At 44.1% G+C, this 26,588-nt stretch overlaps 1 long non-coding RNA gene across 1 annotated transcript; it reads left to right on the forward strand.

Moving 5' to 3' along the window:
• Positions 1 to 22,683: 22,683 nt before the first annotated feature.
• Positions 22,684 to 24,496, forward strand: LOC310706924. Its single transcript, XR_014526250.1, has 2 exons — positions 22,684 to 23,368; positions 24,088 to 24,496. It is a non-coding gene; the product is annotated as an uncharacterized lncRNA (long non-coding RNA).
• Positions 24,497 to 26,588: the final 2,092 nt, after the last annotated feature.

Below are 26,588 nucleotides of genomic sequence, written 5' to 3' on the forward strand. Positions count from 1 at the left end.
GTGTCAGGACTAAACATATCAATAGTATGACTCAGGCAGTTTCATCTATCTTTCTATATTTAAACTCTGAGTGTTGCTGGACTGGGTTTGTTCTCATAAAAAGGTCAACAATTCCCTAAATTAGCTCAACAATTTTGGGTTCTTCCTTAAAAAAAGTTGCTTTTTGAAATATGGCAACCCTATGTCACTGTCCAAATTCTGTGACGCAGAATATACACAAAAATATTTGTTGTTGTTGTTGTATTCAGAGTTATTGATTTATAAAAAATATTTATATATGGCAATTTCTTTAAAGGATTCTTTTAAATGTGATTCAAAAAAGCTGAAAACAGATCACCAGCTTTCTGTTATGGAAAATGTTTCCTTAATTGTCTGCATAATAAACCTGGTGGCAGAGAAAAGTGGTAGAACTTCATCAACTATGAACCCTGAAATTTGGTTTCTTTTGGTGGGTTTTGTAGGGTAAACCTCACATTTTGTAGGGCCCCCCAAACTGGATAAATGATACACACTCAGAAATCCAACATTGTCCGATTCACTCCAAACCTGTGCCAATGTTTTGTTCTTCATACTGTAGAGAATGTTGGATTTCTGGGTGTTAACTAGAACTCCAGTCTGATGTATCAATTACTCAGTTCAGGGGCCCCTACAAAACACAGGGTTCACCCTATGAAATAACTACAAAACCATGTGAGAGGTTTTGATGTGATCCTGAAATTTGGGGTTCGTGGTCCATGAAGCTTCTGTTTGCGCTCTCATAAAGTTCCTGTCCCTATCTGACTGTTAAGTGTCAGCCTTTAACTTAAATCCTCCCTCCTCTCCCCTGATTGTCTGATCTACTCCCCATCTCCCACTGGACCTTGGGTCCCAAAGAGGCAGACCCAAGACCTGTCCATCACAACTTACATCCAAGTAAATATGCACAGGATTGTGCTGTAAAGGAGTGCAAAGACTAATCTCCCTGATGGATTCAGATGCACTGCTACCCACTGTCAGACCCTCCAAGCGTCCCTGTTTTCCAGGGGCAGTCCCAGATTTACCGAAGCTGTCTCAGTTTCTGATTTGATCTCAGAACATCCCGCTTTTCCTTAGGGCACCCCTATTTTCACCAGAGAAATGTTGGTGGTGACAGTTCTGTTTTCATTGGAGAAATGTGAGAGGATATGCATTGTGTTACCCAGGTATATAAGGGATGTGGGTTGCGCTGTGGTCTAAACTACTGAGCCTCTTAGGCTTGATGATCAGAAGGTTGGCGGTTTGAATACCTGCGACGGGGTGAGCTCCTGTTGCTCTGTCCTAGCTCCTGCCAACCTAGCAGTTCGAAAGCAGGCCAGGGCAAGTAGATAAATAGGTACCACTGTGGAGGGAAGGTTAATAATAATAATAATAATAATAATAATAATAATAATAATAATAATAATAATAACAACAATTTATTTATACCCCGCCCATCTGGTTGGGCTTCCCCAGCCACTCTGGGCGGCTTCCAACCAAATATTAAAATACAGTAAAACATCAAACATTAAAAGCTTCCCTAAAAAGGGCTGCCTTCAGATGTCTTCTAAAAGTCTGGTAGTTGTTTTCCTCTTTGACATCTGGTGGGAGGGCATTCCACAGGGCGGGTGCCACTACCAAGAAGGCCCTCTGCCTGGTTCCCTGTAACTTGGCTTCTTGCAGTGAGGGAACTGCCAGAAGGCCCTCGGTGCTGGACCTCAGTGTCTGGGTAGAATGATGGGGGTGGAGACGCTCCTTCAGATATGCTGGATATAAATATATAAATGGCGTTTCCATGCACTCTGGTTTCCGTCATGGTGTCCTGTTGCACTAGAAGCGGTTCAGTCATGTTGGCCACATGACCCAGAAAGCTGTCTGTGAACAAACTCCGGCGCTGCAACCCCATAGTCGCCTTTGACTGGACTTAACCGTCCAGGGGTCCTTTACCTTTTTACCTTACCAGGTATGTGTTTGCAGGGTTGCAGCCATAACATTTTCAAGTTCATTTGTTTCTCTATCACTGATAGCAAGTGAACCCTGAAAAGCCCAGCTGGATTTTTATTTTTGTCTGTCGCAGTACTGACTTAAAACCTATACACACCTATTTGAGAGTACCTTCCATCGAAATAAGTGTGGTTTACTTCCAAGTAGATTCAGGCAGGATCAGGCTTGCAAGTAGATTGCGGAGCCTTTCCACCGTCTCTCAATAAATAATGCATTGGCTTACATCTGAAGTGGACAGTCGGTGTCAGCTGCTGAGTGCTTTTTAATGCATGCAATCTATATTTTATTTGAGAAAGAAAATCATAATCAGTACACATGAACAGGAATAGATTTATTGTAAGAAAATAGGGATATTTATTTGGAGTGCTTTTTCATTTTACAGGGATTCGGGGACAGGATATGCACCATGCCCAAATTAAAAATATTGAATTTCGATTCATCACTGAGCTTTAAAAAAAAACAAAAAACTTTAAAAATGTCATGCTAAGCTTTTCTGCACAGCAGCTCTTGTAAAATAGGTTACATTAGCAAAAGAGTTTCCTCTCTCTCTCTAGTTTACTTGAAAGAATTGATGGTATGGTTGTCTAAGCATCTGGGCTCAAGGAGCTCAGTACTTGAGCATGATGCCATGTGTGCTCCATTCGTCCCAGCCGAGCTACTGTGCCAGGGCAGAGTGGGGAGGAAGCCCACCATGGTACCTTTTGAGCATGAAAATCCAACCCCCTATTTGGATTTTCAAAGCATAGGGAATTTCTGGATTTGGGGAGAAGAAAGTGTGGGACACAGTCCACTTTAAGCCACATCAAACTGAGGTGTAGGTGGCTGTTTATCGGTGGCACGGTCAATAGAGCATGAGACTCTTAAGTGGTCCCTTCCAACTCTACGATTTGATGATTCCATGACTCCTCTCTGTCAACTCTATCACTTTAACCCTTCCATTTACAAACGGCATTGCTATCACATTTGTTGTTGTTGTTTAGTCGTGTCTGACTCTTCATGACCCCATGGACCAGAGCACGCCAGGCACTCCTGTTTTCCACTGCCTCCCGCAGTTTGGTCAAACTCATGCTGGTAGCTTCGAGAACACTGTCCAACCATCTCGTCCTCTGTCGTTCCCTTCTCCTTGTGCCCTTCATCTTTCCCAACATCAGGGTGTTTTCTAGGGAGTCTTCTCTTCTCATGAGGTGGCCAAAGTATTGGAATCTCAGCTTCAGGATTTGTCCTTCCAGTGAGCACTCAGGGCTGATTTCCTTCAGAATGGATAGGTTTGATCTTCTTGCAGTCCATGGGACTCTCAAGAGTCTCCTCCAGCACCATAATTCAAAAGCATCAATTCTTCGGCGATCAGCTTTCACTTCCATACATCACTACTGGGAAAACCATGGCTTTAACTATACGGACCTTTGTTGGTAAGGTGATGTCTCTGCTATCACAATTACTTGATGTCAAAACAAGCATAAAAAACAATGGCACAAACACCTGCCATGTATGATATAGTTGCGATTTCTGCATTCCTGGGGGGGTCGGATTAGATGAGCTTTGGGATACCTTCCAGTGCTTCAGTTCTCTGATTAAAAATATAGGTAAAGGTAAAGGTACCCCTGACCGTTAGGTCCAGTCACAGACGACTCTGGGGTTGCACGCTATAGGCCAAGGGAGCCGGTGTTTATCCGCAGACAACTTCTGGGTCATGTGGCCAGCATGACTAAGCTGCTTCTGGTGAACCAGAGCAGCGCACGGAAATGCCGTTTACCTTCCTGCCGGAGCGGTACCTATTTATCTACTTGCACTTGGACGTGCTTTCAAAATGCTAGGTTGGCAGGAGGTGGGACCTCTCAACAGGAGCTCACCCCATTGCAGGGATTTGAACTGCCAACCTTTTGATCGGCAAGTCCTAGGCTCTGTGGTTTAGACCACAGCGCCACCCGCGCCCCCAGATTAAAAATATAAACATCCACAATTAAAATATTTCCGCCCACATATTTCCACCCACCCACCCTTTATATTGTGGGAATCCTGATTAGGCGTTCAGCGGGGGGGGGGGGGAGTACTAATTTAAACCTTCCCCCCAACACCATGTTCCCAAGGAAAACGCCTGCCATTTTCTGAGGTTGGGGAAAAGCAGACAGAACTTTGGGTTGTCTCCAGGGCTGTGCAAGCAGCATTCCACTTGTGCTACGGATCTTCCCCTTCCTCTCCCCACCGCAGCCCCCAAAATGTGTTCCAGAGGGCTCCCCTTTGGAGCAGATTCGGAGGGCTAACAGGAAACTGCAGAGGAGTGGACAGTTCCATTTCACATGCAGAACACCAGCCTTGGATACAACCCATTATTGGGATCCCAGACAGATTGGCACAGAGTTACTGTCCCACTTTCCCCTTACAGGAGAGCAGCGATGATTAGGTGCACCTGCTGAACTCAACCATTGCTGCAGCACCAGGGGCTGCCAGACCATTTGCCAGCCCCCCTTTGGTTAATTTGCTGTGCCTTCTCATCAACATCACAGCTTTTGAGTTATATATAATAAGTGTTACATGTGCATCTAGGTGTAGATATTTTATTTTGCATCCGACGTAAGTGGTGCTCTCACCTACGTGGCTCTTATGATTGGCCTTGCTTGGGGACATCCCAATAGCCTATCACCAACCCTCCCACTCAAATCTTTTCACAGGGACATTTCTTCCCCACTCCTCTCTCTCGTTCCATAATTAAATGCCACGACTTGTGTCATTCGGCACAGCGCTGTGATCCTCTCATTGAGGGAACAATTTTATCTCTGAACGCTTTTTTTTTATTTTATTCCTTGTGCCTAAATCAGATGATTGCTTTCACACATGGTTGGGCAGACAATTTGTATGCTGATCACCATAGAAACCTGCAGATATAATATGGAAGCGTTATGACCATGAGCTGGCAGCGGGAAGTGAAACGACAGGATGGAGGAACTGCTAGAAAAACAGCTTATTTCTCTTTGTTCTTTATCAGGATTAACCCTGTTCCTCCCCAATGACTCCTTGACTAGATAAAGATCAGGCCCTCTGTCAAATCTGTATTTATTCCTCCCTACCCCCTTGTTAAAATACATCAGTATTCTAATCCCACTTAAAAAAAAACCACAGGCCAGTTTACTAAAAGCATGCTTGTCCATCATGCTTTTCTAAACGGAACTGTAATGGCAATACTTTGCTGAAGAAAACAAGAAACAAGAAACCCTTTCTTGTTTTTGTTATGTGCATGCTTCTGTGAGCATCGATTCAAAACTTAGAAATGTCTCAGTCATGTTTTTTTGATTGGCATCTTTCATTTCTTGTCTCAAGTGCAGATTGGTTTACTTCTGTGCGATGCAGTTGGAGATTTGCAGTGTGTCTGTTTCTAGTGCTAGACCTCTTCAGTTTCACCAGTGTTTAGAAAAGGAGTACCTAAAAGGAGTATCTTTCCCAACATCAGGGTCTTTTCCAAGGAGTCTTCTCTTCTCATGAGGTGGCCAAAGTACTGGAGCCTCAGCTTCAGGATCTGTCCTTCCAGTGAGCACTCAGGGCTGATTTCCTTAAGAATGGATAGGTTTGATCTTCTTGCAGTCCATGGGACTCTCAAGAGTCTCCTCCAGCACCATAATTCAAAAGCATCACTACTTCGGCGATCAGCCTTCTTTATGGTCCAGCTCTCACTTCCATACATCACTACTGGGAAAACCATAGCTTTAACTATTCGGACCTTTGTTGGCAAGGTGATGTCTCTGCTTTTTAAGATGCTGTCTAGGTTTGTCATTGCTTTTCTCCCAAGAAGCAGGCGTCTTTTAATTTCGTGACTGCTGTCACCATCTGCAGTGATCATGGAGCCCAAGAAAGTAAATCACTTTTTCTTTACCAATCTAGCTGATTCCCTGATCATGCAAAGTGTTTTTGTCTGGCCAGAAGGTTTCCCTGAACTCTGATAATGCCTTGTGGTCCGCATGGAGGATGCAGAGGGGTGTGGGAGTACATGTAGAAACTAACTTGCTGTACAAAAGTAAATTTTACATTTGTTGCTCCACCTACTTTTGCCTCTGGAGCCACCTACTGCTGGCATGTGGCCCTCAGAAGGTTCCCCAGAAGGGAGTGTGGCCCCCTGAGCTAAAAAGCCCCCATTTTAAACCAGGCCTCTGAATGCCATGCATTCCAGCTCTCCCTCCCCCCCCTCTCTCCATTGTATTACAAATTCTATAAGCCTGAAAAGGCAGGATGAGGTGCGTTATTATCTATGAATCTCAAATTCCACAGCAGCAGCAGCAGTAGTGGCAACAACAACAGAAGCCGCCTGGACTCAGCATCATTACTTGCTCTTCCCTGCTGCAAATGAAATATGTGCAGGTTTTCCATGCTTGCTCTTGCAGCTCTTAATCAGCAAATATATATAGTTTCAATAACATCCAGCGGTTTGCCCAGATCATTTTGCCATCAGCAAGGAAATTCATTCTAAAGTATCGCAGGGCTCCCTGGGAAGAGGGATGGACTGTTAAGCCACTCTGGAATTGTAGCTCTGTGCGGAGAATAAGGGTCTTCTAACAAGTCTCAGTACCCTTAACAAACCACAGCTCCTAGAATACTTTGGGGAAAGCCATGCTTGTTTAAAATAGCATGATAGAGCTTGTTTAAAATAGCATGATAGAGCTATCATAGAGCTATGATAGAGATACATGCACAGTGTAGATTGGGTCTATGTGCACGGCGTAGTGAGCTCCCGTTGCTCTGTCCCAGCTTCTGCCAACCTAGCAGTTCCAAAGCATACCAGTACAAGTAGATAAATAGGAGCCGCTGTGGCGGGAAGGTAAACGGCGTTTCTGTGCGCCCTGGTTTCCGTCACGGTGTCCCGTTGCACCAAAAGTGGTTTAGTCCTGCTGGCCACATGACCCGGAAAGCTGTCTGTGGACAAATGTCAGCTTCCTCGGCCTGAAAGCAAGATGAGTGCCACACCCCATAGTTGCCTTTGACTGGATTTAACCGTCCAGTGGTCCTTTACCTTTACCTTTTACCTTAATAAGATAATTCAGATAATACCTATCTGAAACCGCCAAACTCCATGAACTCTAGTTTGAGTACATTTCCCCTTTAAAACAGTCTTTTAACTTGGATCGATGGCTCTGTGTGTTTTGTACAGTTTGTTATGCCTGTGGGGCAGAACTTATGAAGGGCAGCGTCCTTTAGCTCCAGGATTTACATGTGCACCTCCCTGCCTCTCTCTTCTTCTCACACCCTTCCCCAAATCTGCACCTGACTGTTGGGGAAAACTCCAGAACAGCTTCAGGAGGTGTGCAGGAGGGAAGCTGCATTGCACAAGTTTTAATCCTTGTATTGATGGAGCGAGTTATGCAGCATGGCATTGGATGCAACCCTAGAAGTATAAATAATGAACAAAACTTCGGTTCTTTGGCTGCAGTCAAGAAGAGTTTGGATTTGATATCCCGCTTTATCACTACCTGAAGGAGTCTCAAAGCGGCTAACAATCTCCTTTCCCTTCCTCCCCCACAACAAACACTCTGTGAGGTGAGTGAAGCTGAGAAACTTCAGAGAAGCGTGACTGGCCCAAGGTCACCCAGCAGCTGCATGTGGAGGAGCGGAGACGCGAACCCGATTCACCAGATTACAAGTCTACCACTCTTAACCACTACACCACACTGGCAATCATTGCAGCAGCCCCAAATAGGAAAGTGTGGCTATTGTTGCCTCTGTGACCCAAATCTGTTGGAACAAGTCTATCTGCCTGATCTCACTGTGCTGCCACTAGCATATCGCCATATGAAGATGAAACTTCTGCTACTCTGCATGTTTGATTATTTCTCTGAAACTTTAGGACAGGTACGGCTAAACTATTTTAGCCCAAGGGTTGTGTTCACCCAAGCCAACCCTTTGGAGTTTCACGCCAACATCCACTCACATGTGCATGGGATTCGCACAGGCTGACACACAGAGAAAGAAACCAAGAGAGACTCCTTCCTCAGCCAATCCGTGCAGGTGTGCTGAAGACATCCAACCACCTCCTATCCGCTCATCAGATGATTAATCTGATAACCAGAGAGGTGGCAATTCGCATCCCCACCAGAGTGCTGGGTCTTGTGTCTACTTTATTTTTATTTTTGCTACCACTGCTAAGATCAGTGAGGTCATGGAGAGCCATGAAATGTGCTGGTGGACAGTAGATCCAGCCCTCACACCAAGGTTATTCACTGGTGCTTTAGGACAACCAACACTTAAATTCCTATTGTGTTTTGGAAGGAACTGGCTTAAAGAATAGCATTTTACCTGCATTTGGAATTTAGGTTATCTGACTCAGTGGAAATTGTGTTTTTTTCTTCCAGTAAATTGGTTAAAAAAAAGGGAAACTACTGTTTAGCAATCTGAAAGCTACCTTCGCTGCAATTAAAATGCCCAGAAAAGCCAAGCAATGAATCAGCATATATTTATAACTTAGAGACAAGGAACCATAGATTTAGCTGGCATTTTCTCTCATTACAAGCCCTGAACAGTACAATAAGGGTCTAATGTCAGGTTGGCTGAAGCCGTGAATAGGAACATTTCTGTTTGGGGCTAATGATGACAATTTTTGTTGTTGCAGGGCCCCACTCTTTTCATACTATAATACCCCTTTTCTTCTACCTTCTTGCCTACAAATTGAGAGGGCACTGCAAACATACTACTACTCCAATGCTTAAAGAGATGCATTGGTTACTGGTCCATTTCTTAGGCACAACTCAAGGTGTAGTGTTTGGAAGTACCTGAATGATTCGGGCCTGTTAGGACTAGAAAAGACTTTAGTCCAAAACTCTGGACAGCCATCACAAGTGGACTTAGTTAAGGCTGAGCTAGGTAGACCGGTTGACTCGGTTTAAGGCGGCTTCTATTCATATTTTTATTGTTGCATTGGAGAAATTGCATTCTGGTTCCAGTTCTGCAAAACCTGTAAGGTTTTTTTAAGAAAAAACCCAAAAACCAAAACCTCTCTCTGATTTCTCTGCACATTATGATTTCTCTGCACAATGTGATTTCTCTGCACATTATGCCTGCCACAAGACTGCTGCAGCCTTGTGACACTCTGTCAATCAGTGTCAGGAAAAGCTGCTTCCTAAACAGAGGAAATAGCACAGTGGGAACCAGCAACTTGGTTGCAAAGACTGGAGTAATCTCCTGACTTAAAAGAAGAATGTTATTTATTATAAGATAATTAAAGAAATCTATGCACCGGGTATATGGGGGGTATGCTGTATTTAAATAAAAACAGGAGAGAGAGAAAACACAGGGGGTGGCAGCTGCAGAACCTTAGTGGTAGGGGAGAATGTGTAGCACAGAATATAGAGAACATGTTTCTCATGCAAAGGGCCCAGAGCTCAATGGCTGGGTATTGGGGCTTGCATTCAAAAACTTCCAGGTTCAATCCCTGGAATCACCAGGCAAAGTTGGGAAAGGCTCTGAAATCCCATAGAGCTGCTGTTGTTGGACAACAGCTCTCATCAACCTCAGCCAATATAGTCAATGGTCAGGGATGATGGGAGCTTTAGTTCAGCAAAGTCTGGAGGGCCACAGGTTAGGCACCTCTGGGGCAGAGGATACTGAAAGCAGAATCAGTACCGGATTTATGTATTAGCTAAACAAGCTATAGCTTAGGGCCCCACTCCCTTGCCCCCCCCCCCAAATAAAGGAAAAAAACAACACTGGATGTACATTTCCAAAATATAAGATAAAAAACAAATACAATAAAACCTAAATACAGCAACAGTGTTTTGTGTTGTGTAGGCTCCTATGATGTAAGTCATGGGGCCCGCCTGCTAGCCTGCTCCCTAAATATCACTGGTTTGCTCATTTCTGTATATAGGGTGCCTACATTCTGCATGAACAGGTTGCATGGCAACATGGAGAATGCAGCTGCAGACTGCAGTAGAGCACAGTTGAATGTAGTTCAAGCTGTTGTACCTGTTATCTAATATTAAAGAGTGCTTGTAGTCCATAAATTACCATATCACATATATTCAACACAAAAAACTGCGACAATTTGTTGTTGACAAAGGACAGCTGGACATATAAAAGGCCCCATTACTGTCAGAAGAAGAAGAAGAGGAGGAGGAGGAGGAGGAGGAGTTTGGATTTGATATCCCGCTTTATCACTACCTGAAGGAGCCTCAAAGTGGCTAACATTCTCCTTTCCCTTCCTCCCCCACAACAAACACTCTGTGAGGTGAGTGGGGCTGAGAGACTTCAAAGAAGTGTGACTGGCCCAAGGTAACTCAGCAGCTGCATGTGGAGGAGCAGGGAATTGAACCCGGTTCACCAGATTACGAGTCTACCACTCTTAACCACTACACCACACTGACTCTCTACGTGGAGCTTAGGGCCTCATCAAACCTAAACCTGGCCCAGCGCAGAATGCAGAATGTTGCTGCACACCAAGTCAGACCACTGTCCTACCTAGATCAGGATCATCTGCACAGATTAACAAGGGTTTCAGATGGAGAACATGCCCAGCCTTCCCTGGAGATGCTGAGAATTGAACCCGTGGCTTTCTGCATGCAAAACAGATGCTCTACTGCTCTGCTGCTCTACTGCTCCCTGGTCCTGAGCTAGAAGGAGCCAATGGTTAGACACATTGTGAGGCAACTTCCTTTGGGAGTCCCAGTTCCAGTCCTGGGCATCTCCAGTTTACAGGGTCAGATAGTAAGGTGGGGGGGGGGGAGAGGGACAGGCCTCTGCTTAAGGCTCTGGAGAGTAGACAGGGGAAACAAAAGTGAGCTAAATGGACAATTCAACAAATAAGTCCAACCTGGTATAAGGCAGCTTCTTATAGAAACAGTACATTTCACTGATATGTATCCCACTTAGAATGAGCCAACTGTCCTTCTGCTGTCTCTTTCAGAACCCAGGCATAGCTGGAATGAAATTGTTGGCACCCATAACTGTAGGCTCTGTAGCAAGAAATGCCTGACCTTTGGCCACATCCTGGCAACGCTGCCTAAAGAACAAACCACATAACTAATGACTCATCCTTCTCTGTCATTAAAAAGCATGCTAGTCCCTTCAGAGTTAACAGATAGCTTTTTCTGTTTTGGTTAAAATGTTGATATATAGTCAGTCTGTTATTTATATTTAGGATATATTTGGAAGTGTGCACATAGCTTGCTAAACTCTCGAGCGATTGGAGTGCCTATAAACCATACAATCAAGAAGTGATGACGTGCCACATCAGATTTGACAGGGTGTTCATTTAAATCTCCGAGGGGAAGCACAATTTTCATCTGTCTGGTTCCGTCTCCAAAATGTCATCGATAATTTAGCTTGAAGAAGCTGTTGAAATAAGTTCTCGAAATGCTCAGGAGCTGTTAACATTTGGAGAAGGGTTCTTGCTTCTGTAGGCCTTCCATTAACATTCCAGGTGTTTAACATTTCCAAGTTCCCTAAAGTGTAGGGTGCTCAAGGTGCAGCCTTATATAGCGTAAGCTTCGTTGTAATGGGTGTAGTAGAGACCTTTATCTGTTTGCTTTAAAATCAAGCAGGCTATGATGACCCCACCCTTCTTCCAAGGTATGGCTGGTTCATTTGGTCACACAGGCATTATCCCAGTGATCTCACCTGCCTGCCTTCTTACTTTCAGCCAATGCAGCAGGTGGAACGGTTTATCAGCTTCCTCCTTCTTAGTCTCAGACCACACTCACAACATACAGATACCACTTTAGTCCCTCCAAGTGTCCCTATTTTCCAGGGACAGTCCAGATTTACAGACGCCATCCCAGTTTCTGATTTGATCCTGGAATGTTCCGCTTTTCCTTAGGACCTCCCTATTTTCATCAGAGAAATATTGTAGGGTATGGTAGGATGTCCTTATTTTCATTGGTGAAATGTTGGAGCGTATGGAGTTTTGTGACCCCCAAGCCAAGGAGATAAGTAACTATACAGCCTTTAGAAGACATCTGAAGGCAGCCCTGTATAAGGAAGTTTTTTGTTGTTGTTTTTTAAAAAAAGTTTAATGTTTGATTATGTTTTATACATGTTGGAAGCCACCCAGACTGGCTAGGGAAACCCAGATGGGTGGGGTATAAATAAGAAGAAGAAGAAGAAGAAGAAGAAGAAGAAGAAGAAGAAGAAGAAGAAGAAGTCCCTATTTTCATTAGAGAAGTGTTGGAGGGTATGTAAACAGTACTGGCTTCCCACAGGGAATTCTGGGAGCTACAGTTTGTAAAGAGTGCTTAGGGTTGTTAGGAGACTCTAAGTCCCCTCTCAAAGCTACAATTTCTGGAGTGGTTTAACAATCAACTTCTGTTCCCACGGAACTCTAGGATCTGCCACTCTGAGAGGGGAATAAAGGTCGACCAAGGACTCTCAGCACCCTCAACAAACTACAGCTCCCAGAATTCCCTGTGGGAAGCCATGGCTGTTTAAAGTGGCATCATAGCGCTTTAAATATACAGTGTGAAGGTGGCCTTAGTAGTCTTCCCATGATCTGGAGCTCTGCATTACCAAGGTTCCTAGTCATGAATCCTGATAATGCAGGGTGCAGCCCTGTGGCCCCAAACTTGCTACCTGCCCTGTCCAGTCCAGGTAAGCAGCATCACACACACCACTACAGTGGTACCTTGGGTTACATACGCTTCAGGTTACATACGCTTCAGGTTACACACTCCGGTAACCCAGAAATAGTGCTTCAGGTTAAGAACTTTGCTTCAGGATAAGAACAGAAATCGTGCTCCGGCGGCACGGCGGCAGCAGGAGGCCCCATTAGCTAAAGTGGTGCTTCAGGTTGAGAACAGTTTCAGGTTAAGAACAGACCTCCAGAACGAATTAAGTACTTAACCCGAGGTACCACTGTACTTCATGGCAGAAGGGTAGCACCTGCGCCCCTGGTTCCCAGCACAGCTCAGGCTGAATGTCCAAATCCAGTTAGGTTGAATTGCAGGGCAATTGTTTTCCGCCTCTGACAGACTTTGCTATGCTCAGCTCAACCTCACCTCCTACTAGGAGTCTGAGTGCTCTCTGGAGTGGCTGTTTTCTTCCAAAGTACGGAGGAAGAGCATCCTCAGATGACTCTGATCTTAACAGACTCTGTGGGATGAGTTCCCTGATTGTAATGAGTCATTCAAAGTCAAACTGATCATCTTGACACTGTTTCCCAGCCTCACAATTAGAATAATAAAACATAACAAAATGTGTTTCTGACTCTGCCGGGCTAGAATTCCACACCTCCTCCCAGCATAGGAGCAAAGGAAGCTGTCTTATACTGAGCCAGACCTTGGGTCCACCTGCGTTACAAAAATGTCTGCAAATGGGACATGAAGGCCGGCAACATCAACCCCGCGGTGTGGGAATCCCTTGTAGACAAGTGAGGTTGTGCATCCATAGCAGTGTCCAGAGGAGGAATGACTGCTGGGAGGAGCTCAGAGAGAAGAAACACTATGGTGCCTTCATCTGTCCCAACTGCAACAATACATGTCTCTCCTGTATTGGTCTCTACAGCCACAGCAGGTGCTGTAAGCTTCCAACAGTTTTACTTCATCCCCAAAGGCGCACCCCTCCATTGTCTCCCAAGACAGACAGATGCCAACAACCAATCAGCTCAAGACACAATTCCTTGTAATAAAGAGGAGTTTTGATGCCACTGAGCTGATAAATTTGTGCTACCTGCTTCTCTTATGGCTTACGAAACTTTCCCCCATTCATTATTATTTTATTTACGTCTTAATCGTAGAGGCACTATGATTCTGAGCACAGGTGGATTAACTTGAAAGTGCACTGAGGAAATCTTCCGTGGAAAGAAACTTATTCACGCTACCCACGAACACCTCGCAAGGATGCTCAACCCCACACTCACCAAAATTCTGGGAAAATTCTCGGTTGTCCTGTCCCAAAAATGGGGTAGAAAAACTGATGCATCTTTGGCAGGGGAATAATTATTTTTTGAGAAACTGGAGGATAGACTTCAGCAAAGCATGATCTCCAACAAACCACTTCATTAGGAGCACCATTAGGAGCCTGGGACATAAATGGTTGTAACCAGGAGAACACAGTGCCAAGGAATAGTGAATCCTCTTCACTGATAGGGATTGAAGTAAGTCTTCAAGTAAGAGTTTACACTACTGTATGGTGAAGGGATGAGGAACATGTGGTCTTCCAGACGTTTTCAAACCCCAACTCCCATCATTGCTGGCCATTTGCTATGTTTCCTGGGACAATGGAGTCCAACAACTTTTGGAGACTTACAGGTGCCCCAATGCTGGACCTTTGATGTTGGGCTCATCCATTCTTCCCTTTCTCCCTAAATTTTGACTGTTTCCCCCCTGATTTCTAGGCAGGAGAAGAAGAAGAAGAGTTCGCATTTGATACCTCGCTTTATCACTACCCAAAGGAGTTTCAAAGCGGTTAACATTCTCCTTTCCCTCCCTCCCCCACAACAAACACTCTGTGAGGTGAGTGGGGCTGAGAGACGTCAGAGAAGTGTGACTAGCCCAAGGTCACCCAGCAGCTGCATGTGGAGGAGCGGAGATGCGAACCTGGTTCCCCAGATTACAAGTCTACCACTCTTAACCACAAGAGGTTTTTCTTTTGTCCCACCACTCTCCCCAGGAAAACCCACTGTTTGCCGCTGAATTGGGACAATTGCCAGTCTGTAGAAAACTGTATTTATATTTGTTCCAGTTCAGCAGTAAACTGTGGGTTTTTCCAGGGAAAGTGGCAGGATAAAAGAAAAAGCTGTTGGACCCCTGCTTAGAAATCACAGGACAACCATAAGTGTGGATGAGCTCATTTCTGCTCTGGAACTTATTGGGAGGAAAAGTTATCTGCCTGGGATTTATTCTAAGCCATTCTGTCCTCTGGTCAGCTGCAGTGTGGACATCTGGCTTCTGTGATCACCACTCTGTTGCCTCCTGCTTGCTCCATCATGACTGATACTATGTCTTGCCCCATGGGCTTTATTTGGCCAACAAACAAACACAAGAGGAAATAGCAAACCAGAGAGAGAGAGAGAGAGAGAGAGAGAGAGAGAGAGAGAGAGAGAGCGCAAACACAGTTTAAGGAAACAATTCTAAAAGAGAAAATAGCATTTACTATAAATGAAAAAATTGAAACAGAATGCTTGGCTGTGTTCCACAAAAAAGGAAATTGCAGCAGAATAACTAAATTGTGATCGTGGAGGATGCTTATGGAAACAATTTCAAATGAACCTCCCGCTCCCACCTCCGGAAATCAGTCCACACAAATGAAGCTGTTGTGGGAATACGAGGTAACTTGCTGTCCTGCCATAATGTAGCAAAGATACTCAAGAAACAGGCAGCCTCATACGCTGTTTTCTATTTTGCTTTCTCATTCCCGGCTGACCTCAAGAACCTCAGTTCCTCCACACATGATTGATTGTCATAAGGGACCTTAAAGCAATCCTATTGTGGGAAGCAAAACTGATAAGGTCAAACTGAAAACCTTCTTAACGTGTTATATAAACTGAATTCTCGTTGCCCCTTTCCCACTAGCAGCAGTTAAAGAGCACTAAGCTCCACTTAATGACTTGATTGAAAATCTCATAGCCCTCAAATGTAGTGTTGAGACATAATACTCCCACAAAACACAGCCAGAGGAGATAGATATTAATGCTGGTTCAGGAAACAAGCATTTCAAACCCATTCACTGCAATGGTCGCCCTGCAAGGAACAGCTGAAATAAAGTGGACAGGAAGGAAGGAAGGAAGGAAGGAAGGAAGGAAGGAAGGAAGGGAGGGAGGGAGGGTACTAGCAAATTCCTGACTAGCATCTCCATTTAAGACCTGGAAATAGCCTTGGAGAGTCTCTACCAATTACAATAGTCAATACTGAACTAGATGCACCAATGGTCTGATTTGGTGTTGGGTACCTTCCTAGGTATCCAACCTAGGTACCCTTCCTAGCTATGGTTTTCCCAGTAGTGATATATGGAAGTGAGAGCTGGACCATAAAGAAGGCTGATTGCCGAGGAATTGATGCTTTTGAATTATGGTGCTGGAGGAGACTCTTGAGAGTCCCATGGACTGCAAGAAGATCAAACGCACCCATTCTTAAGGAAATCAGCCCTGAGTGCTCACTGGAAAGACAGATAGTGAAGTTGAGGCTCCAATACTTTGGCCACCTCATGAGAAGAGAAGACTTCCTGGAAAAGACCCTGATGTTGGGAAGGACTGAGGGCACAAGGAGAAAGGGACGACAGAGGATGAGATGTGAGATGGTTGGACAGTGTTCTCAAAGCTACCAGCATGAGTTTGACTAAACTGTGGGAGGTAGTAGAAGACAGAAGTGCCTGGCGTGCTCTGGTCCATGGGGTCACAAAGAGTCGGACACGACTAAACGACTAAACAACAACAACAACAACAACACCTTCCTAGGATCCCAGAAACTGAACTGTTCACTGAAACAGGAAACAAAGGGTAGCTGTGTTCAAAACTGCACAGGATACAAAAACAACAGTAACAGAGTAGCTTTATTAGGACTAATTCTTATTGGTTTGTCCTAATAAAAGTATGGCACACTTCTGTTGCTTTTGGATTTCTCCTGCCCCCCCCCCCCGAAGGCCCTCTCAGATAATTGCAAGCTTTATATGCCTAAGATTGGGCCATTTTGCTGCACTGGCAATCATTAAACTATATATAAGAAAACCAATGGCACTGCATCTTGCAGAATTTAGGCTTAAGGCAGAAGAACATTTGGCTTTGTTGATGGGAAGGGCCTCAAAATACAATGAGAATCCATACGGCTGCCTCTGCAGTTGGACTGGCCAAACCCCTTGACATTTGCCAATGCAACACCCATGCAGTGCTATCCAGTTTGCACCCTCCTTGCTCTAAAAGTGACGGTCAAATGGGTGTTCTACATTTTCTCCGTCTGTAAAGCAGATTAAAAAATTGAATGGTCTATAATGTAAATAACATGGGGTTTGGATAGTGGCTAAGAATGTGAACTGGGAACTCCCTGGTTCAAATGTCATCTTGGTCACTTACTTACTGGGTGGCCTACTTTCTCTGTATGTCCTACTTTTACAGGGCTGTTGCATGGATCACTGAGATAATGTGTAACACTTGGGATCAGGATATCTGGAAGATCGTCTCATCCCTTGTACACCCAGCCATCCACATGTGCTTTTCCAACCCCACCGTTCAGCCCGGACACTGAGATCCAGCTCCAAGGGCCTTCTGGCGGTTCCCTCACTGTGAGAAGTGAGGTTACAGGGAACCAGGCAGAGGGCCTTCTCAGTAGTGGCGCCCACCCTGTGGAACGCCCTCCCATCAGATGTCAAGAAAATAAACAACTATTTGACTTTTAGAAGACATCTGAAGGCAACCCTGTTTAGGGGAGTTTTTAATGTCTGATGTTTTGTTGTATTATAAAATTTTGTTGGAAGCTGCCCAGACTGGCCAGCCAGATGGACGGGGTATTAATAATAATAATAATAATAATAATAATAATAATAATAATGGGATGCATCCTTGAACTCTGAAAATGCCTCTTGCTTACCTGGATTGAGGGTAGAGAGAAGTGTGAGAATGTGCAAAAACTAGCCTGATGTACAGAGGTAAAATTTATATCTGTTGCTCCACCCACTTCTGCCTCTGGCCCCGCCCACATCTGGCATGTGCTGCCACCCTTCCCCCAAAGGTTGCCCAAATAGGAATGTGACCCTCGAGCTGCAAAAGATTTACATCTCAAAGGATATAAGTAGAAGATGCGAAACCACAGCGGTTCCTGGTGTGGTGTGGGATCAGTCGCACATTCTTTCTGCTTTCGTCATAATTGTACCTTTGTCATTGTTTTCTGTTGCAGTTCAGTTTCAAGTTTATTAAAAGTCTGAGGCCTTCAGAAAAAAGGAACCACAGGAGGCTCAGAAAAGGGCAAGCAAAATGGAGAAGCGGATGGAGTGACTCCGTTATGAGGAAAGGTTTCAGCATTTGGGATTTTTTAGTTGAGAGGAAAGCTGAGCAAGAGGTGCCATGAAAGAAGTGTATAAAAGTATTCATGGGCATCTCTCATATCGCTAGAACACCTGGATGTCTAATGAAGTTGAATGTTGGAAGGTTAAGGACACAGGAATGCTTCATTCTGTGCATAGTAAAACTGTGGAACTTGTTCCCCCAGAATGCAGTGCTGACCACCAACTTGAAAAGAGGATTGGAGGATAATGCTATCAATGGTTACTAGCCTTGATTGCTATGCTCTGCCTCTACTGTAGAGTCAGAGACAGTATGCTTCTGAATACCAGTTGCATGTTTCGACCTTTAAACCTCCCCCTTAAATAAATTCAGACAAGACTCAAATTTTGGTTTGGTTTTGGGCAGAATTTAGGCCACAACTTTATTGATTATAGTGAATGGTTGCATAGGCTCTGGTTCGACTAGCTCCCTGCACCGTTGCAGGTAGTGCTGACCCAGGGCACCAGCATAGGTCAGCCTAGGGTGAACACCTGGATAAGCGGAAAACTGGGAACAGGCTATCTCTGCCACCCAAATGCTCCCCTGGACTCAGGCACGGGCACAACCCCCTCACAGGGGTGGACCAAACTATCGAGTAACTGGATTCCTTTAACGGAATACCCTTCACATAGGGATGGCGAGAGCGTTCTCCCATCCCTGTCACCTGAACCAGAGCTTATCCGCAACCTTTCAAGTTGTGACAATTTGCTACGCAGCAGGCAAAACCTAAATGGCAACAGCCAATCAGCCAAGTGGGGAAATTCCTGCCGTGCCCCCGTCCCAACGACAGACAACACACAACGGCATAGCAAGGTCAAGCACGCAATCCCTAAATATAGGGAGAGGTGGGCGGGTGTTCCGATGCACGCACCAAAAGAGGAAGCTCTGGGTCACATGCATAAGTATATATAGGTCTCTTGATTCATTTAGCCTGCGTCCCATTGGCCTGATTGAACCCTGCATCAAGGGACCTACTGATCGGGTGTTGTGGCTATCCAAATGTACCCACCCACAACACAGGGTTAGCTTGCCAGGTCTCACTGCAACATGATTTGCTGGAAACCGCAGGAGGGGAAAGTAGTCTTGTGCTTGGATCCTGCTTGTAGTTTCCCTACATGCATCTGGTTGGCTACGGTGAGAGGAGGATGTTGGACTAGATGGGCCATTGGCCTGATCCAACAGGGATCTTCTTATGTTCTCAGGATCTTCACCTTTGTTGTTGTTGTTGTTTAGTCGTTTAGTCGTGTCCGACTCTTTGTGACCCCATGGACCAAAGCACGCCAGGCACTCCTGTCCTCCACTGCCTCCCGCAGTTTGGTCAAACTCATGCTGGTAGCTTCGAGAACACTGTCCAACCATCTCGTTCTCTGTCGTCCCCTTCTCCTTGTGCCCTCCATCTTTCCCAGCATCAGGGTCTTTTCCAGGGAGTCTTCTCTTCTCATGAGATGGCCATTTTCACCTTTAGAAAATGTAAAACAAAATTATCGATTCCATACAATGAGGGGGAAAGGGAAATTCAAAAATTTAAGTCAGCCCAGTCACCTTTTTCACTGTTAATTTCTTTAAAAACAAGAAAGCCAGTCTTCCTCAACAAGACTGTAGAAGTTGGTTAAGTAACCTTCACTGCTGGGAATAAAAAGCTCTGCAGCTGATTCAGTTATGTGAGATTTTCTAGAAATAGCAGGCCTTCCTGGAAAAGGGGCAGTCAAGGGACTTAAAAGTCATTTGTGCTAAGTGTGTGTGTGTCTGCAATGTAGTAGAAAGAGTCCTGCATTTCTAAACGTTCCTGAGCGATGCTTTGCTCTCTCTCCCCACCCCCCCCCACCCCGGTTTTCTTTGCTCTCGCCTTTGCCTGTGGTTTTTCTGGCGATTCAGCTGATAGAGTACAGGAAGGAAGGGTGGATCTGCTGAGAGTTCCTGTCTTGCTGTGAGTCACTGATACAGACTGCTGTTCTTGCACTTTGCATGCCACTATTGGGACGTCAGGAATGCGGGCTGCAAGAGGTGAGAAGTGACCGCTGCTCATAGTGCTGTTAGAGACCACAGTTTACGATTCTGCAAAGGGAACTTCTGCCTCCTTTCTTGGAAATTAAAGGGAGCAGCAAAAAAGGAAAGCACAACTTGGCAACAGACTGGTTTTTGCATCCTGGAATAATTCGCTAACGTAAAAGATCACAACCTCAGTAGCTAAGAAATCATTGATGGGATTTGCTTTACACCATTATTTTCAGCCATGCCTTTTTCTTTTCGCATCTATAACCAGGATTTCTATATTCAGGCAGCATTTCAATGTAAAAGTGGAAATTAGGGTTTCATAAAAAGGTAAAGGGACCCTGACCATTAGGTCCAGTCGTGATCGACTCTGGGGTTGCAGCGCTGATCTCGCTTTATTGGCCAAGGGAGCCGGCGTTTGTCCACAGACAGCTTCCGGGTCATGTGGCCAGCATGACTAAGCCGCTTCTGGCGAACCAGAGCAGCGCACGGAAACGTCGTTTACCTTCCCGCTGGAGCAGTACCTATTTATCTACTTGTACTTTGACGTGCTTTTGAACTGCTAGGTTGCCAGGAGCAGGGACCGAGGAACGGAGCTCACCCCGTTGTGGGGATTCGAACCGCCGACCTTCTGATCGGCAAGTCCTAGGCTCTGTGGTTTAACCCACAGCGCCACCCACGTCCCTAGGGTTCCATAGACCAGGAGAAAATAAAAAGTACCCACGTATGTTTACCTAGCTTATGCTGTGCTACATATCACAGTGGGTGTTCCCTTTCAGCTCTCTCCCTTTATTTCAACTGCCTGACTCCACCAGAGAGATGATTTATAGCCATATGACTCAATTCTGCAAACACATGAGGTTTTCTTCTTCTTTCATTCAGAATCTAGTGGTGCAATAAAGTGGCAGGGTAATTGAAAGAGCAATGCAAAGTAATTATAAAAATGTTTTTGTCCCTTTGCAATCTTAGTTTTTGAGCTGGTTGATGTGGTTTGACACCGTATCTGATGTGGGAAACTGCCATTTTCATTTTGAATGATAACCCCAGCAATGTGGTTAGAGAATTTTCAGGACAGCATGAGCACGTTTGTTTTCTTTGTTCTACTGTACAGGTGTGCCGTTTGCCACTGTCGGTTATTGGCCATTAATGAGCATTAGAAAAACAATTGCATCTGGCTTTGCCTCTTGCAGGCCTTCCTCTCCTGGGGTGAGGAACTTCTAAGCACACACGCTATGGGCTGCTGTGACATCACTGTGGCACATCAGGACATTTCAACCATGCTTTCAGCATCTTCTTTGAAGTTACCCAAGCACTGCACCAAGTTACTTCCACATTCATCAGACTAATGAGATCTAGGTATCTCTTTACCCAGAAACCCTCCTTCGACCTGGAAGATCTGAATAACTAATTATTGGACCAAGTACAAAGATCTTCTTCCTTGGTGAGGTTTATGAGTGGGTGGCTGCTGACCAATTGAGGCATTTTGGGGTTTTCCAGATCCATTTCAATTGGGGTGCACTGAGACGAACTTTGTCACCTTGTGTCAGGAAACATACAGAGTGAGTCCCCAGTGTGAGTGTGTTTATAATGATTACTGTACAGATTTTGTGTATTGTTTTGATATGTTTGTATGATTTTTTTATTGTATTGTAACTATTGCACATCACTTTGACACCCTTTTAAAAGTATAAAGTTTAATAAATCAAATCAAAATCTATAAACAAAGGCTTGTTGTGATCAGCACAATGTACATGTAGTTGCTTTTGCCTTCCACCAGCTAAACAATTTGATCTGGGCTCCATATTTAGTGCCACAGTCTGGCTGTGGGAAACTGCAGTGAGACTAACCCTTGCTGTTACTAGGGCCACATTCACACCAGACATTTAAAGCAATACCAGACTACTTTAAAAGGGCATATCTTCCTTCAGAGAATTCTGGGAGCTGTTGTTTGTTAAGAGTGCTGAGAGTTGTTAGAAGACCCTCTGGAGCTCCAATTCTTAGAGTGGTTTCACCATCAATCTCTCTTCACAGGAAACTCCAGGAACCATAGCTAGCAATTCTTAACACCTATAGCAAATTACAGCCCCCAGACTTCTTTGAGGGAAGCCTTGACTGTTTAAAATGGTACCTAGGGCTTTAAATGTCTGGTGTGAACGTGGCCCAGGGGTTCCCCCTTCTTGTGCGATTTCAATCACATGAGGGACAGAAAGTGAAGGAATGTTCTACGACCCCACCCTCTCTGTTATGTCCCTATCACCAACCCCCAAACTATGTTTTAGTTTATATGTTGCACTTTTATCCCTCTAAGGAGGCCAAAGTGCCATGCAAGGTTCTCCCTCTCCTCATTTAATCCCCACAACTACTCTGTGAGGTAGGTTAGGGTGAGAAACAGTGACTGGCAGCCCGTCTTCAGGGAAATTCAGAGAAGAGTGACTTCAAAAATTAGTAAGTAAAAATTCAGGTCTGCTGTCTCTTCTGTTTCCTATGCTGTGGCAATAAACATCTTTGTATGCCTTCTCCACTCCTCCCCCCCCTCTTTTGTCTCCAAATGAATTCCTGAAGGACTTGGGGTTTTTTTTAAAAAAAAAAAGAGTTAAATTTGATATATTATAAAATTTAAAACTTTCAGGCAAATTTCCTGCAAAACATTTGAGAAAAAACTCCCCCTCCCTTTTTTTTTTGGTGCTTTTTTATATACCCAAACCCAAGACAATTCCTCCTCTGTTATTCCAGCACTCAATAAATCCTTATGGGAGTGGTCATATGAGGAATATTAGTTGATCTGTCATGGCCTAAGAATGCACAAACAGGAAGGCTTTTGTGCAGAAGCCCCAACCACCTTCTTCAGCATATCAGTGTGATTATTTCCTCGCTTCACCATTTAACAGGAAATGAATTTGTTCAAGGAAGGCTAGTCAGAAAGGTTTCTGGGCCAAAGAAGAAAAATGTACAGAGGAACTTCATGCCACGTCTTTGAACGTATCTGTACGAGACAGTTGTTGATAAGCGTCTGTACTTGTGCCCAAAGCAATGCATTCATTTGTCAAGACAAGCTGAGGCCTATAGAGCCAGAGAGAGAACTGCTAGACTGAAGAGACCAAAAGAAGAAGAAAGAAACGCATGGGAAGTAAGGATTATTTCAGTTTGGAAATGCATATTTCTATTAATTCTTTCACCTGGTATGCAGCGATATGTACACACCTAAATTTCTGCAACATGACTTGCAAGATCTTCTTTGCAGAGTGAACTGTGTCCAGCGAATGTGATGGAACACTCTTTGCTCATCAGTTATGTGTGATATATTCTATGAGGCAATTACACCAGGAACAAAATTATCACCATTACGTATGGGTGGACTAACTCTCAGGTGTCTCCATGTGCCAGCCATCTTATTTTCACTTTCCTGTTTCGACTGCAGAACTGATTTGTGGGGAGATTCAGGTAGGTAGCTGTGTTGGTCTGATGCAGTCGAAACATAAAAATAAAATAAAAATTGTCCAGTAGCACCTTAGAGACCAACTAAGTTTGTTCTTGGTATAAGATTTCGTGTGCATGCACACTTAGTTGGTCTCTAAGGTGCTACTGGACAATTTTTTAAAATATATTTTGATTGGTGGGGAGCAGAAAACATATTCAGTGACACTGTCATCTTTGACACACTCACCTCGGAATAAGTCCCCTTGAATTCTTTTTTTATGAATGGCAGTTTACAGAATATTATGCTGAACAATGCCAGCCAAATGACACAATGGGGGAGGGGGGAGGCCAGTTTATATGCTCAGGGCAATGCACATGGGAGTTATATGATTTGTGTTCACAAAATGTGAGGTAGGTCAGGTTGAGAAAGCATGGTTTGCTTGAAGCAGCAAGTTCTAGGAGCGATTTGAACCTGGGTCTTCCTAGTCCAACCCTAAGAGTCTACCCACTATACCACACAGTTGTCATTTTTTAAAATCTGTGAAAAGTCATTGAAACAAGCACTTAAAGCCATTGTGTGGTACTTATCACTTGAAAATTCTGCAGCTTCTGAGAAGGTTCATTCGCCAGGGTTGTATGTGAATGGTGACAGGACTCCTGTTTTGTTGCATATATAGTTATCTGCTTATTATCTTGAAGAAATGATCTGAATACACTTACCCGCTTCTGTTTGTTTCCTCCAGACATGAGCTGTTTTCCCTCCTACCTTAAAAGAAGAAACTGGAAAGGCCATACCTCAACTTGGTGCCATGGAGGGTTCACCTTTGGACAGCAGCCAAGAATGTGATAATTCATTGTTGGGAAAGCATAATGATAACGCAGCTGTGTAGCACTGGGAAGTCAGATCCCATGGGTTGTTAAATGTGGAAACACATTGACTGACTTTTTAATAGCTCGGCCTACTGAGTTACAAAGTTTTTACTACCACACACTGCTGCAAGAGCAATGGATTCTAGCACTGGATTCCCTCAAAGCATCCGTATCAAAGATCTTGCAACACAATCAGCCTTTCGTTACAAAGAGTGTTTCCAAGATACATTTTCCATTATTTGAAGCTTTAACTTAGTGTAAAATAAATACTATGAAATTGTGTGTGAGAGAGATTTTGATTCTGGTTTTATGCTGCTTATTATTTTCTGCTGGTGCTGCTTTTGTACATTGATTGTTTTAGTACTGTTGATTGTATTTGTATTTTATTGATTTTAAATTGTGAACTGCCCAGGGGACACAGTCGATTGGGTGTGGATGGCACAGAAAAAGCCTAAAGAAAGGAATCATAATGAATCCACCAGCCAGAAAAACACAGAAACACAGCTTTGCTTGACTACTGTCTCCTCAACGAATTGGAGACATGACGTTTCCTTACAATGGAGATTCCTTGTGAAGTTCTTCCTTAAGGAATCCTGTGATCTTGAGCAAGTTTGCGTTCTGGCACCTAAGATGTCTGGTGAGGTGCCTCTGTCTCCCTCATTATTTACTTGCAGTAGGAACCTAAAACCATTTCTGTTTCCCCAGGCATTTGATGGCTAAAATATACTGTTCTTGGCAACCTTGAAATCAATAGCATGTGACTGCTTTGCTGATTTTTGTTAGAGGCTTAGAGAAATTGTGGAAGCAGGGAATCAAACACTGGCACATCATTGAGAAACCTCCCTCCTACTAATGTCAATGGAATGTGAAAATAAGAATTTTAATGCAAGGGTAAGCCAAAATGGGGCTCTCGAGATGTTTTCCTCCATCACTGCCATCAGCCCCATTCAGCGTGGCTAATGATCTTGGGAGTTGTAGTTCACTGCTGGCTAGCCCTGTTTTAGAGTCTAAACATATAAAATTCCCTTATACGGAGGCATACAATTAGTCCACCTAACTAGTATTGTCTCCTTCAACAGCAGCTGTGGAATGCCTCTTGCAGAGGCTACTTGAGATCCAATTAACTGTACATGCTATTGAATCTAGGATCTGGTGCATGCAAGCTACATTCTTAACCACCAAGCTATCTTCCCTACTCTATTTAACTTTGGCTAGATTGTACCTAAATTGTTGACGCAAGCAGCTCAAAACAAGAACTATCTAACCTTCCAAATGGGTTTTGGAGTCAATACCATAAATACAGATAATAGAATCTGCCATATGTACAAATTGTGTAAATGGGGAGAAATCATTCAAAACAAAGCACGATCTTTTTCAGGAACATAGGAAGTTGCATTTCTGTGTCACAGTCTAGTATGCAGCATGCATCTTTCTTGTGAAAGGTTTCAATACATCAGATCTCTTTTGCTTTAAGCATTTAGATCAGATGAAAGTCACATGCAAAAGAAGACATTGCTGCTATTAATTGTTTTTTTGTTTTACTTTTGCAGCTTTCTTTGGCTTCTTTGTCTTAGGATTTCAGCATCTCCAAATCGAACATTCCTCATAAAATTGACTAATAAGAGGTCATGGTCACCCCTCCTCAGTAAATCTTCAAAGTCCAGCTTTCCAGTCAGTTTTATTGACTTGAAGCCAATTTTACATGCAAACATAATGGTGAAGAACTATTATTAGCTTCCCCATGTGATGTATGGCCAAATAGCCTGGAAGAATACAAACACACATACACAATGCATTTTCTATAAATGCTGACTGGCATGCAACTGAACTAGGATGAAAGAAGACGGTTTTGGAAGACCATGATCACAAAAGTGAAATAAAAAAATGGGTAAAGTTGCAAACTGAACCTGGAATGAAGCTCAGAAATAAGAATAAGAATACAGTGGTACCTCAGGTTACATATGCTTCAGGTTACAGACTCCGCTAACCGAGAAATAGTTCTTCAGGTTAAGAACTTTGCTTCAGGATGAGAACAGAAATCGTGCTCTGGCAGCGCGGCGGCAGCAGGAGGCCCCATTAGCTAAAGTGGTGCTTCAGGTTAAGAACAGTTTCAGGTTAAGAATGGACCTCCGGAACGAATTAAGTACTTAACCTGAGGTACCACTGTATACAAAGGCAGACTAAAGTGATTTTCAAGTCTATAGATAGCTAAGGAGGAACGAGGTCTCCCCTCCCCCAGAATGAAGACACAAGACCACATGTATGGAAGGTATCCAAGCAACTCATTCTGTTAGTGCGAGGTTCTCAATGTTCCACTCTCCTCTCTCTCCATTTGCCCCCACCCCAAATCTGCTACAAAGTGTTGGGGCACAGG

Source organism: Podarcis liolepis, assembly GCF_965112155.1.
Source record: "Podarcis liolepis genome assembly, chromosome: 5".
Classification (NCBI taxonomy): Eukaryota; Metazoa; Chordata; class Lepidosauria; order Squamata; family Lacertidae; genus Podarcis; species Podarcis liolepis.